This window comes from Ambystoma mexicanum, chromosome 7q (assembly GCF_040938575.1).
Source record: "Ambystoma mexicanum isolate Mex_15411 chromosome 7q, UKY_AmexF1_1, whole genome shotgun sequence".
Lineage (NCBI taxonomy): Eukaryota > Metazoa > Chordata > Amphibia > Caudata > Ambystomatidae > Ambystoma > Ambystoma mexicanum.
The window spans coordinates 1,170,697,336-1,170,713,232 of record NC_090941.1 but is presented as its reverse complement, the minus strand read 5'-3'; positions in this window follow the sequence as shown (position 1 = coordinate 1,170,713,232).

The following is a 15,897-nucleotide window of genomic DNA, read 5'->3' as shown; positions in this document are numbered from 1 at the left end:
TTGGGTCAGAGAGAGGGTTGGACATGATGAAAGAAATCCACCATGAATTGAGTCAGAAAGAGGGTTAGACACGATGAAAGATGTTCACCATCAATGGAGAAAGACAGAGAGTTGGACATGATGAATGAAGGCCACCATCAAAGGAGTCAGACAGAGGGATAGACATGATGAAAGAAGGCCACCATCAATGGAGTCATACAGAGGGTTACACACAATGAAAGAAGTCATCCATCAATGGAGCCAAAACGAGCGTTAGACATGATAAAAGAAGGCCAACATCAATGGAGTCAGACAGAGGGTTAGACGTGGTGAAAGAAGGCCAACATCAATGGAGTCAGAGAGGGTGGGGTTAGACTTGATGAACGAAGGCCACCATCAATGGAGTCAGACAAAGGGTTAGACTTAATGAAAGAAAGAAACCATCAATGAAGTCAGACAGATGGTTAGACCTGATGAAAGGAGGCCACCGTTAATGGATTCAGACAGAGGGTTAGTTGTGATTGAAGAAGGCCACCATGGATGGCGGTAGACACGATGAAACAAGGCCACCATCAATGGAATCAGACAGAGTGTTAGACATAATGAAAGAAGGCCACCATCAATGGAGTCAGACAGAGTGTTAGACACAAAGAAAGAAGGCCACCATCACTGGAGTCAGACAGAGGGTTAGACATGATGAAAGAATGTCTCCATCAATGGAGTCAAGACATAGGGTTAGATGTGATGAAAGAAGGCCACCATCAGTGAGTCAGACAGAGGTTTAGACATGGTGAAAGAAGGCCATCATCAATGGAGTCAGACAGAGGGTTAGACATGATGAAAGAATGCCTCCATCAATGGAGTCAGACAGATGGTTAGATCTTCTGAAAGAAGGACACCATCAATTATTCAGACAGATGGTTAGACAAGATGAAAGAAAGCTACCATCAATGGAGTCCGACAGAGGGTTATACACAATGAAGGATGGCTTTCAACAATGGAGTAAGACAGAGGATTAGACATGATTAAAGAAGGCCACCATCAATGGAGTCAGACTGAGAGTTGGACGAGATGAAGAAGGCCACCATCAATGGAGTCAGACACAGGGTTAGACGTGATGAAAGAAGGTCACCATCAAAGGAGTCAGAGAGAGGTTTAGGCACGATGAAAGAAGGCCACCGTCAATGGAGTCAGACAGAAGGTTAGACGTGATGAAAGAAGGCCACCATCAATGGAGTCAAACAGAGGGTTAGACATGATGAAAGAAGGACACCATGAATGGAGTCAGACAGGTGTTTAGACATGATGAAAAAAGACCACCATGAATGAGTCAGTCAGAAGGTTGGACACAATGAAAGAAGTCCACCATCAATGGAGTCAGAGGGTTTGACACGATGAAAGATGGCCACCATCAATGGAGACAGACAGAGGGTTAGACATGATGAAAGAAGGCCACCATCAATGGTGCCAGACAGAGCGTTAGACATTATAAAAGAAGGCCACCATCAATGGAGTCAGACAGAGGGTTAGACGTGATGAAAGAAGTCCTCCATCAATGGAGACAGACAGAGAGTTAGACATGATGTAAGAAGGCCACCATCAATGGAGTCAGACAGAAGGTTATACACGATGAAGGAAGTCCACCATCAATGGAGTCAGACAAAGAGTTGGACATGATTAAAGTAGGCCGCCATCAATGGAGTCAGACAGAGGGTTAGACATGACGAAAGAAGGCCACCATCAATGGAGTAAGACAGAGGATTGGACATGATTAAAGAAGACCACCATCTATGGAGTCAGACTGAGAGTTGGACGAGATGAAGAAAGCCACCACCAATGGAGTCAGACTGAGGGTTAGACACGATGAAAGAAGGCCACCATCAATGATGTCTGACAGAGGGTTAGACGTGATTAAAGAAGTCCCCCATCAATGAAGTCAGACAGAAGGTTAAAGACGATGAAAGAAGGCCATCATCAATGGAGTCAGAAAGAGGGTTAGACGTGAGTAAAGAAGACTACCATGAATGGAGACAGACAGAATATCAGACGTGTTGAAAAAAGGCAACCATCAATGGAGTCAGGCAGATGTTTAGACACAATGAAAGAAGGCCACCATCAATGGAGTCAGGCAGAAGGTTAGACAAGATGAAAGAAGGCCACCATCAATGGAGTCAGACAAAGAGTTAGACATGATGAAAGAAGGCCACCATCAAAGGAGTTAGACAAAGGGTTAGACATGATGAAAGAAAGCCACAATGAATGGAGTAAAACAGAGGGTTAGATGTGATGAAAGAAGTCCACCATCAATTAAGTCAGACATTGGGTTAGACGTTATTTACGACGGCCACCATCAATGGAGTCAGAGAGAGGGTTAGACATGATGAAAGAAGGCCATCATGAATGGAGTCAGCCAGGTGGTTAGACATGATGAAAAAAGACCACCATGAATAGAGTCAGACAGAAGGTTAGACACGATGAAAGATTTCCACTATCAATGGATTTAGACAGAGGGTTAGACATGATGAAAGAAGGCCACCAACAAAGGAGTTAGACAGAGGGATATACATGATGACAGAAGGCCACCATCAATGGAGTCATACAGAGCGCTAGACTTGATAAAAGAAGGACACCATCAATGGAGTCAGACAGATGGTTAGACTTGTTGAAAGAAGGCCACCATTAATGGATTCGACAGAGGATTATTTGTGATTGAAGAAGGCCACCATGAATGGAGTCAGAAAGAGGGTGAGATGTCATGAAAGAAGGCCACCATGAATGGCGTTAGACAGAGGGTTAGACATGATGAAACAAGTCCACCATCAATAGAGTTAGACAGAGGGTTATACATGATAAAAGAAGGCCACCATCAATGGAGTCAGAGAGGGATAGACGTGATGAAAGGAGGCCACCATCAATGGAGACAGACAGAGGGTTATACATGTTGAAAGAAGGCCACCATCAATGGAGTCATACAGAGCGCTAGACTTGATAAAAGAAGGACACCATCAATGGAGTCAGACAAATGGTTAGACTTGTTGAAAGAAGGCCACCATTAATGGATTCGACAGAGGGTTATTTGTGATTGAAGAAGGCCACCATCAATGGAGTCAGACAGAGGGTGAGATGTCATGAAAGAAGGCCACCATGAATGGCGTTAGACAGAGGGTTAGACATGATGAAACAAGTCCACCATCAATAGAGTCAGACAGAGGGTTATACATGATAAAAGAAGGCCACCATCAATGGAGTCAGAGAGGGATAGACGTGATGAAAGGAGGCCACCATCAATGGAGACAGACAGAGGTTTAGACATGATGAAACAAGTCCACCATCAATAGAGTCAGACAGAGGGTTATACATGATAAAAGAAGGCCACCATCAATGGAGTCAGAGAGGGATAGACGTGATGAAAGGAGGCCACCATCAATGGAGACAGACAGAGGGTTATACATGATAAAAGAAGGCCACCATCAATGGAGTCAGACAGAAGGTTAGACACGATGAAAGAAGGCCACCAGGAATGGAGTCAGACAGAGGGTTATACAGGATGAAGGAAGTCCACCATCAATGGAGTCAGACAAAGAGTTGGACATGATGAAAGAAGGCCGCCATCAGTGGAGTCCGAAAAAGTGTTAGACATGATGAAAGAAGGCCACCATCAATGGAGTCAGACAGAGGATTAAACATGATGAAAGAAGGCCACCATCAATGGAGTTAGACAGAGGTTTAGATGTGATGAAAGAAGGCCACCATCAAAGGAGTCAGGAGAGGTTTAGGCACGATGAAAGAAGGCCCCCATCAATGGAGTCAGACAGACGGTTATACACGATGAAGGAAGGCCACCATCAATGGAGTCAGACAAAGAGTTAGACATGATGAAAGAAGGCCACCATCATTGGAGTCCGAAAGAAGGTTAGACATGATGAATCAAGGCCACCGTCAATGGAGTCAGACAGAAGGTTAGACGTGATGAAAGAAGGCCACCATCAATGGAGTCAGACAGAGGGTTAGACATGATGAAAGAAGGACACCATGAATGGAGTCAGACAGGTGTTTAGACATGATGCAAAAAGACCACCATCAATGGAGTCAGACAGAAGGTTAGACAAAATGAAAGAAGTCCACCATCAATGGAGTCAGAGGGTTTGACACGATGAAAGATGGCCACCATCAATGGAGACAGACAGAGGGTTAGACATGATGAAAGAAGGCCACCATCAAATGAGTCAGACAGAGGGATAGACATGATGAAAGAAGGCCACCATCAATGGAGTCAGACAGAGGGTTAGACGTGATGAAAGAAGGCCACCATTAATGGCGTTAGACACGATGAAGCAAGGCCACCATCAATGGAGTCAGAGAGGGTTAGACGTGATGTAAGAAGGCCACCATCAATGGAGTCAGACAGAAGGTTAGATACGAAGAAAGAAGGCCACCAGGAATGGAGTCAGACAGAGGGTTATACACGATGAAGGAAGTCCACCATCAATGGAGTCAGACAAAGAGTTGGACATGATGAAAGAAGGCCGCCATCAGTGGAGTCCGAAAGAGTGTTAGACATGATGAAAGAAGGCCACCATCAATGGAGTCAGACAGAGGGTTAGACATGACGAAAGAAGGCCACCATCAATGGAGTCAGACACAGGGTTAGACGTGATGAAAGAAGGCCACCATCAAAGGAGTCAGAGAGAGGTTTAGACACAATGAAACAAGGCCACCATCAATGGAGTGAGATAGAGGGTTAGACACAATGAAAAATGGCCACCATCAATGGAGTCAGACAGAGGGTTAGACACAATGAAAGAAGGCCACCATCAATGGAGTCAGGCAGAAGGTTAGACACAATGAAACAAGGCCACCATCAATGGAGTCAGACAGAGGGTTATACACGATAAAGGAAGGCCACCATCAATGGAGTCAGACATTGGGTTAGACGTTATTTACGACGGCCACCATCAATGTAGTCAGAGAGAGGGTTAGACATGACGAAAGAAGGCCACCATCAATGGAGATAGACAGAGGGTTAGACATGATGAAAGAAGACCACCAACAATGGAGTCATACAGAGGGTTATACACAATGAAAGAAGTCCTCCATCAATGGAGCCAAACAGAGCGCTAGACTTGATAAAAGAAGGCCACCATCAATGGAGTCAGACAGAGGGTTAGACATGGTGAAAGAAGGCCACCCTCAATAGATTTGACAGAGGGTTATTTGTGATTGAAGAAGGCCACCATCAATGGAGTCAGACAGAGGGTGAGATGTCATGAAAGAAGGCCACCATGAATGGCGTTAGCCACGATGAAACAAGTCCACCATCAATAGAGTCAGACAGAGAGTTAGACATGATGTAAGAAGGCCACCATCAATGGAGTCAGACAGAAGGTTAGACACGATGAAAGAAGTCCACCATCAATGGAGTCAGACAGAAGGTTAGACATGATGAAAGAAGGCCACCATCAATGAGTCAGAGAGAGGGTTAGACACAAGGAAAGAAGGCCACCATCAACGTGTCAGACTGAGGGTTAGACATGATGAAAGAAGGCCACCATCAATGGAGTCAGACAGAGGGTTAGACATGATGAAAGAAGTCCTCCATCAATGGAGTCAGACAGAGAGTTATACACAATGAAAGAAGTCCTCCATCAATGGAGTCTGACAGAGGGTTAGACATGATGAAAGAAGGCCACCATCAATGGAGTTAGACAGAGAGTTAGACATGACGAAAGAAGGCCACCATCAATGGAGTCAGACAGAGGGTTAGATGTGATGAAAGAAGGCCACCATCAATGGAGTTAGACAGAGGGTTAGACATGACGAAAGAAGGCCACCATCAATGGAGTCAGACACAGGGTTAGACGTGATGAAAGAAGGCCACCATCAAAGGAGTCAGACAGAGGTTTAGGCACGATGAATGAAGGCCCCTATCAATGGAGTCAGACAGACGGTTATACACAAAGAAGGAAGACTACCATCAATGGAGTCAGACAAAGATTTAGACATGATGAATCAAGGCCACCGTCAATGGAGTCAGACAGAAGGTTAGACGCAATGAAAGAAGGCCACCATCAATGGAGTCAGACAGAGGGTTAGACATGATGAAAGAAGGACACCATGAATGGAGTCAGACAGGTGTTTAGACATGATGAAAAAAGACCACCATGAATGGAGTCAGAGGGTTTGACACGATGAAAGATGGCCACCATCAACTGAGTCAGACAGAGGGATAGACATGATGAAAGAAGGCCACCATCAAATGAGTCAGACAGAGGGATAGACATGATGAAAGAAAGCACCACCAATGGAGTCACACAGAGGGTTAGACGTGATGAACGAAGGCCACCATCAATGGATTTAGGTAGATGGTTAGTTGTGATTGAAGAAGGCCAAAATCAATGGAGTCAGACAGAGGGTGAGACGTGATGAAAGAATGCCACCATCAAATGAGTCAGACAGAGGGATAGACATGATGAAAGAAGGCCACAATCAGTGGAATCAAGACATAGGGTTAGACATGATGAAAGAAAGCCACCATCAATGGAGTCAGACAAAGAGTTAGACATGATGAAAGAAGGCCACCATCAGTAAAGTCCAAAAGAGTGTTAGACATGATGAAAGAAGGCCACCATCAATGGAGTCAGACAGAAGGTTATACATGATGAAGGAAGGCCACCATCAGTGGAGTCAGACAAAGAGTTAGACATGATGAAAGAAGGCCACCATCAGTGAAGTCCAAAAGAGTGTTAGACATGATGAAAGAAGGCCACCATCAATGGAGTCAGACAGAGGGTTAGGCATGATGAAAGAAGGTCACTATCAATGGAGTAAGACAAACGGTTAGACTTGATGAAAGAAGGAAAAAATCAAAGGAGTCAGACAGAGGGTTAGACATGATGAAAGAAGGCTTTCATCAATGGAGTCAGACAGGGGTTAGACGTGATTAAAGAAGGCCACCATCAATGGAGTCAGACAGAAGGTTAGACGCAATGAAAGAAGGCCACCATCAATGGAGTCAGGCAGAGGGTAAGACACGATGAAAGAAGGCCACCATCAATGGAGTCCGACAAAGGGTTAGACATGATGAAAGAAGGCCACCATCAATGGAGTCCGACATTTGGTTAGGCATGATGAAAGATGGCCAACATCAATGGAGTCAGACAGAGGGTTAGACATGATGAAAGAAGGCCACCCTCAATGGCGTCAAGACAGAGGGTTAGACATGATGAAAGAAGAACACCACCAATGTTGTCAGACAGAGGGTAAGACATGATGAAACAAGGTCACCATCAATGGAGTCAGACAGAGGTTTAGACAAGATGAAAGAGGGCCACCATCAATGGACTCAAGAAAGAGGGTTCGACGTGATGAAAGAAGGCACCACTAATGGAGTCAGACAGAAGGTTAGACATGATGAAAGAAGGCCAACATCAGTGGAGTCAGACAAAATGTAAGACGTGATGAAAGAAGGACATCATCAATCGACTCAGACGGAGGGTTAGAAATGATGAAAGAAAGCCACCATTAATGGAATCAAGACAGAGGGATAAACACGATGAAAGAAGGCCACCAACAATGGAGCCAGAAAGAGGGTTAGACATGATGAAAGAAGGCCATCATCAATGGAGTCAGAAAGAGGGTTAGACATGATGAAAGAAGGCCACCTTCAATTGAGTCATACAGAGAGTTAGACACTAAGAAAGAAGGCCACCATCAATGGATTCAGACAGAGGGTTAGACACAATGAAAGATTGCCACCATCAATGGAGTCAGACAGAGGGTTAGACACGAGGAAAGAAGGACGCCATCAATGGAGTCAGACAGAGGGTTAGACACTATGAAAGAAGGCCACCATCAATGGAGTCAGACAGAGGGTTAGACACAATGAAAGATTGCCACCATCAATGGAGTCAGACAGAGGGTTAGACAAGATGAAAGAAGGTCACCATCAAGGAGCCAGACAGAATTTTAGACACAATGAAAGAAGGCCACCATCAATGGAGTCAGACAGAAGGTTAGACACAATGAAAGAAGGCCACCATCAATGGAGTCAGACAGAGGGTAAGACACGATGAAAGAAGGCCACCATCAATGGAGTCCGACAAAGGGTTAGACACAATGAAAGAAGGCCACGATCAATGGAGTCCGACATATGGTTAGGAATGATGAAAGATGGCCAACATCAATGGAGTCATACAGAGGGTTAGACATTATGAAAGAAGGCCACCCTCAATGGAGTCAAGACAGAGGGTTAGACATTATGAAAGAAGGTCACCATCAATGGAGTCATGGAGTCAGACAGAGGGTTAGACATGATGAAAGAAGGCCACTATCAATGGAGTCAGACAGAGGGTTAGACATGATGAAAGAAGGTCACCATCAATGGAGTCAGACAGAGGGTTAGACATGATGAAAGAAGGTCACCATCAATGGAGTCAGACAGAGGGTTAGACATGATGAAAGAAGGTCACCATCAATGGAGTCAGACAGAGGGTTAGACATGATGAAAGAAGGCCACTATCAATGGAGTCAGACAGAGGTTTAGACAAGATGGAAGAGGGCCACCATCAATGGAGTCAAGACAGAGGGTTAGACCTGATGAAAGAAGGCACCACTAATGGAGTCAGACAGAAGGTTAGACACGATGAAGAAGGCCACCATCAATGGAGCCAGACAGAGGGTTAGAACGATGAAAGAAGACCACCATCAATGGAGTCAAACAGAGGGTTAGACACAATGAAAACCATCAATGGGGTCTGACAGAGGGTTAGACATGAAGAAAGAAGGCTGCCGTCAATGGAGTCAGACAGAGGGATAGACATGATGAAAGATGTCTAACATCAATTGAGTCAGACAGAGGGTTAGACATGATGAAAGAAGGCCACCATCAATGGAGCAGACAGAATGATGAAAGAAGGCCACCTTCAATGGCGTCAGACAGAGGCTTAGATGTCATGAAAGAAGGCAACCTTCAATTGAGTCATACAGAGAGTTAGACACGAAGAAAGAAGTCCACCATCAATGGATTCAGACAGAGGGTTAGACACAATGAAAGATTGCCACCATCAATGGAGTCAGACAGAGGGTTAGACACGAGGAAAGAAGGACGCCATCAATGGAGTCAGACAGAGGGTTAGACACTATGAAAGAAGGCCACCATCAATGGAGTCAGACAGAGGGTTAGACACAATGAAAGATTGCCACCATCAATGGAGTCAGACAGAGGGTTAGACAAGATGAAAGAAGGTCACCATCAAGGAGCCAGACAGAATTTTAGACACAATGAAAGAAGGCCACCATCAATAGAGTCAGACAGAGGGTAAGACACGATGAAAGAAGGCCACCATCAATGGAGTCCGACAAAGAGTTAGACACAATGAAAGAAGGCCACGATCAATGGAGTCTGACATATGGTTAGGCATGATGAAAGATGGCCAACATCAATGGAGTCATACAGAGGGTTAGACATTATGAAAGAAGGCCACCCTCAATGGAGTCAAGACAGAGGGTTAGACATTATGAACGAAGGTCACCATCAATGGAGTCATGGAGTAAGACAGAGGGTTAGACATGATGAAAGAAGGCCACTATCAATGGAGTCAGACAGAGGGTTAGACATGATGAAAGAAGGTCACCATCAATGGAGTCAGACAGAGGGTTAGACATGATGAAAGAAGGTCACCATCAATGGAGTCAGACAGAGGGTTAGACATGATGAAAGAAGGTCACCATCAATGGAGTCAGACAGAGGGTTAGACATGATGAAAGAAGGCCACTATCAATGGAGCCAGACAGAGGGTTAGAACGATGAAAGAAGGCCACCATCAATGGAGTCAAACAGAGGGTTAGACACAATGAAAACCATCAATGGGGTCCGACAGAGGGTTAGACATGAAGAAAGAAGGCTGCCGTCAATGGAGTCAGACAGAGGGATAGACATGATGAAAGAAGGCCACCATCAGTGGAGCAGACAGAATGATGAAAGAAGGCCACCATCAATGGAGTCAGACAGAGGGTTAGACAAGATGAAAGAAGGCCAACATCAATGGAGCCAGACAGAGTGTTAGACATGAGGAAAGAAGGTCACCATCAATTGAGTCAGACAGAGGGTTAGACACGATGAAAGAAGGCCACCATCAATGGAGTCAGACAGAGGGTTAGACACAATGATGAGGGCACAATCAATGGAGTCAGACAGAGGGTTAGATACGATGAAAGAAGGCCACCATCAATGGAGTCAGACAGAGGGTTAGACACAATGATGAGGGCACAATCAATGGAGTCAGATAAAGGGTTAGACATGATGAAAGAAGGTCACCTTCAATGGAGTCAGACAGAGGGTTAGACATGATGAAAGAAGGTCCCCATCAATGGAGTCAGACAGAGAATTATACACGATGAAGGAAGGCCACCATCAATGTAGTCAGACACAGGGTTAGACGTGATGAAAGAAGGCCACCATTAAAGGAGTCAGACAGAGGGTTATACAATATGAAGAAAGGCCACTATGAATGGAGTCAGACAAAGAGTTAGCCATGATGAAAGAAGGCCACCATCAATGGAGTGAAACAGATGGTTAGACATGATATAAGATAGCCACCATGAATGTAGTCAGACAGAGGGTTAGACGTGATGAAAGAAGGCCACCATCAATTGAGTCACACATTCAGTTAGAAGTTATGTACGACGGCCACCATCAATGGAGTCAGAGAGAGGGTTAGACATGATGAAAAAAGACTACCATCAATGGAGAGAGACAGAATATTAGACATGATGAAAGAAGGCCACCATCAAAGGAGTCAAGACAGTGGGTTCGTCGTGATGAAACAATGACACCATGAATGGCGTTAGACACAATGATACAAGGCCACCATCAATGGAGTCAGATAGAGGGTTAGACACAATGAAAAATGGCCACCATCAATGGAGTCAGACAGAGGCTTAGACATGATGAAAGAAGGCCACCATCAATGGAGTCAGACAGAGCATTAGACATGATGAAAGAACTCCACCATCAATGGAGTCAGACAGATGTTTAGACATGATGAAAGAAGGCCACCATCAATGGAGTCAGACAGAGCATTAGACATGATGAAAGAACTCCACCATCAATGGAGTCAGACAGAGAGTTAGACATGATGAAAGAAAGCCACCATCAATGGCGATAGACCGGGTGTTTGACATGATGAAAGAGAGCCACCCTCAATGGAGCCAGAAAGAGGGTTAGACAAGATGAAAGAAGGCCACCATCAATGGAGTCAGACAGAGAGTTAGACACAAAGAAAGAAGGCCACCATCAATGGATTCAGACAGAGGGTTAGACACAATGAAAGATTGCCACCATCAATGGAGTCAGACAGAGGGTTAGACAAGATGAAAGAAGGTCACCATCAAGGAGCCAGACAGAGTTTTAGACACAATGAAAGAAGGCCACCATCAATGGAGTCAGACAGACGGTTAGACACAATGAAAGAAGGCCACCATTAATGGAGTAAGACAGAGGGTAAGACACAATGAAAGAAGGCCACCATCAATCCAGTCCGACAAAGGGTTAGACACGATGAAAGAAGGCCACCATCAATGGAGTCTGACATATGGTTAGACATGATGAAACAAGGCCATCGTCAATGGAGTCAGACAGAGGGTTAGACGCGATGAAAGAAGGCCACCATCAATGGAGTCAGATAGAGGGTTAGACACAATGAAAGAAGGCCACCATCAATGGAGTCAGACAGAGGGTTAGACATGATGAAAGAAGGCCACCATGAATGGAGTCAGACAGAGGTTTAAACACGATGAAAGAAGGCCACCATCAATGTAGTAAGACAGAGGGTTAGACATGATAAAAGAAATCAATCATCAATGGAGTCAGACACAGGATTAGACGTGATGAAAGAATGCCACCATCAATGGAGTCAGACAGAGCGTTAGACATGATGAAAGAACTCCACCATCAATGGAGTCAGACAGAGGATTATACGTGATGAACGAACGCCACCATCAATGGAGTCAGACAGAGGGTTAGTTGTGATTAAAGAAGGCCACCATCAATGGAGTTAGACAGAAGGTCAGACGTGATGAAAGAAGGCCACCATCAATGGAGTTAGACAGAAGGTCAGACGTGATGAAAGAAGGCCACCATCAATGGAGTCAGACAGATGGTTAGACGTGATGAGAGAAGGCCACCATGAATGGGGTCAGACAGAGGGTTAGACAAGATGAAAGGCCACTATCAATGCAGTCAAGGTAGAGGGTTAGACATGATGAAAGAAGGCCTCCATCAATGGATTCAGACAGAGCGTTAGACATGATGAAAGAAGGCCACCATCAATGGAGTCAGACAGAGGGTTAAACAAGGTGAAAGAAGGCCACCATCAATGGAGTTAGACAGAGGGTTAGACATGATGAAAGAAGGCCACCATCAATGGAGTCAGACACAGGGTTAGACGTGATGAAAGAAGGCCACATCAAAGGAGTCAGACAGAGGGTTATACACCATGAAGGAAGGACACTATCAATGGAGTCAGACAAACAGTAACACATGATGAAAGAAGGCAACCATCAATGGAGTCAAACAGATGGTTAGACATGATGAAAGATAGCCACCGTGAATGGAGTCAGACAGAGGGTTAGACGTTATGTACGACGGCCACCATCAATGGAGTCAGAGAGAGCGTTAGACGTGATAAAAGAAGGCCACCATCAATGGAGACAGGCAGAAGGTTAGACATGATGAAAGAAGGCCACCATCAAAGGAGTCAGACAGAGGGATAGACATGATGAAAGAAGGCCACATCAAAGGAGTCAGACAGAGGGTTATACACCATGAAGGAAGGACACCATCAATCGAGTCAGACAGAGGGTAATACATGATGAAAGAAGGCCAACATCAATGGAGTCAGACAGAGGGTTAGACAAGATAAAAGAAGGCCGACATCAATGGAGACAGACAGAGGGTTAGACATAAAGAAAGAAGGCCACCATCCTTGGAGTCAAGACAGATGGTTAGATGTGATGAAAGAAGTCCACCATCAATGGAGTCAGACAGAGGGTTAGACAAGATAAAAGAAGGCCGACATCAATGGAGACAGACAGAGGGTTAGACATAAAGAAAGAAGGCCACCATCCTTGGAGTCAAGACAGATGGTTAGATGTGATGAAAGAAGTCCACCATCAATGGAGTCAGACAGAGGTTTAGACATGATGAAAGAAGGCCACCATCAATGGAGTCAGACAGAGGGTTAGACATAAAGAAAGAAGGCCACCATCCTTGGAGTCAAGACAGATGGTTAGATGTGATGAAAGAAGTCCACCATCAATGGAGTCAGACAGAGGTTTAGACATGATGAAAGAAGGCCAACATCCATGGAGTTAGAGAGGGGGATAGACGTGATGAAAGAAGGCCACCATCAATGCAGTCAGACAGAGGGTTAGACATGATGAAAGAAGGACACCATCAATGCAGTCAGACAGAGGGTTAGACTTGATGAAAAAAAGCCACCATCAATGGAGTCAGACAGAGGTTTAGACAAGATGAAAGAAGGCCACCATCAATGGAGATAGACCAGGTGTTTGACATGATGACAGAAGGCCACCCTCAATGGAGCCAGAAAGAGGGTTAGACACAATGAAAGATTGCCACCATCAATTGAGTCAAACAGAGGGTTAGACACGATGAAAGAAGGCCACCATCAATGGAGTCAGACAGTGAGCTAGACGAGATGATAGAAGGCCACCATCAATGGAGACAGACAGAGGTTTAGACGTGATGAAAGAAGGCTACCATCAATGGAGTCAGACAGTGAGCTAGACGAGATGAAAGAAGGCCACCATCAATGAATCAGACAGAGGGTAAGACACAATGATAAGGGCACAATCAATGGAATCAAACAGAGGGTTAGATATGATGAAAGAAGGCCACCATCAATGAAGTCTGACAGAGGGTTAGACGTGATTAAAGAAGGCCACCATCAATGGAGACAGACAGAGGGTTAGATGTGATAAAAGAAGGCCACCATCAATCGAGTCAGACAGAATGTTACACACAATGAAAGAAGGCCAACATCAATGGAGTCAGACAGAGGTTTAGACGCAATGAAAGAAGGCCACCATAAATGGAGTCAGACAGAGGCTTAGACACGATGACAGAAGGCCACCAACAATGGAGTTAGTCATATGGTTAGACATGATGAAAGAAGGCCAACATCAATGGAGTCAGATAGGGGTTAGACGTGATGAAAGAAGGCCACCATCAATGGAGCAGACAGTGGGTTAGATGGGATTAAAGAAGACCACCATCAATGGAAACAGACAGAGGGGTAGACAAAATGAAAGAATGCCACCATCCATGAAGTCAGACAGAAGGTTAGACACGATGAAATAAGTTAACCATCAATGGAGTCAGACAGAGGGTTAGAAATGATGAAAGAAGGCCACCATCAATGAAGTCAGACAGAAGGTTCGACACAATGAAAGAAGGCCACCATCAATGGAGTTAGACACAGGGTAAGAAATGATGAAAAAATGCCACCATCAATGGAGTCAGACGGAGGGTTATACATGATGAACGAAGTACAACATCAATGGAGTCAGACAGGGGTTAGACGTGATGAAAGAAGGCCACCATCAATGGAGTCAGACAGAGGGTTAGATGACATGAAAGAAGACTACCATCAATTGAGACAGAAAGAGGGGTAGACAAAATGAAAGAATGCCACTATCAATGAAGTCAGACAGAGAGTTAGACGTGATAAAAGAAGGCAACCATCAATGGAGTCAGGCAGATGTTTAGACATTATGAAAGAAGGCCACCATGAATGGAGTCAGACAGAGGGTTAGACACAATGAAAGAAGGCCACCATCGATGGAGTCAGACAGAAGGTTAGACACGATGAAAGAAGGCCACCATCAATGGAGTCAGACAGAGGGTTAGACATGATGAAAGAAGGCGACCATCACAGAAGTCAGACAGAAGGTTAGACACAATGAATGATGGCCACCACCAATGGAGTTAGACAGAGGGTAAGAAACGATGAAAGAAGTCCAACATCAATGGAGTCAGACAGATGGTTAGACATGATGAAAGAAGGCCACCATCAATGGAGACAGACAGAGGTTTAGACATGATGAAAGAAGGCCACCATCAATGGAGTCAGACAGAGAGTTATACACAATGAAAGAAGTCCTCCATCAATGGAGCCAGACAGAGCGTTAGACATGGTGAAAGAAGGCCACCATCAATGGAGTCAGATAGAGGGTTAGACATGATGAAAGAATGTCACCTTCAATGTAGTCAGACAGAGAGTTAGGCACAATGAAAGAAGGCCCCATCAATGGAATCAGACTGAGGGTTATACACAATGAAGGAAGGTCATCGTCAATGGAGTCAGACAGAGGGTTAGACGTGATGAAAGAAGGCCACCATCAATGTACAAAGGCATCCATAAATGGTTTCAGGCAGATGTTTAGACATTATGAAAGAAGGCCACCATCAATGGAGTCAGACAGAGGGTTAGAAATGATGAAAGAAGTCCACCATCAATGGAGTCAAGACAGAGGGTTAGACATGATGAAAGAAGTCCACCATCAATGGAGTCAGACAGAGGGTTAGACCTGATGAAAAAAAGCCACGATCAATGGAGTCAGACAGAAGAATAGACAAGATGAAAGAAGGCCACCATCAATGGAGTCAAGACAGAGTGTTAGACGTGATGAAAGAAGGCCTCCGTCAATGGAGTCCGACAGAAGGTTAGACATGATGAAAGAAGGCGACCATCAATGGAGTTAGACACAGGGTAAGAAATGATGAAAAAATGCCACCATCAATGGAGTCAGACGGAGGGTTATACATGATGAACGAAGTACAACATCAATGGAGTCAGACAGGGGTTAGACGTGATGAAAGAAGGCCACCATCAATGG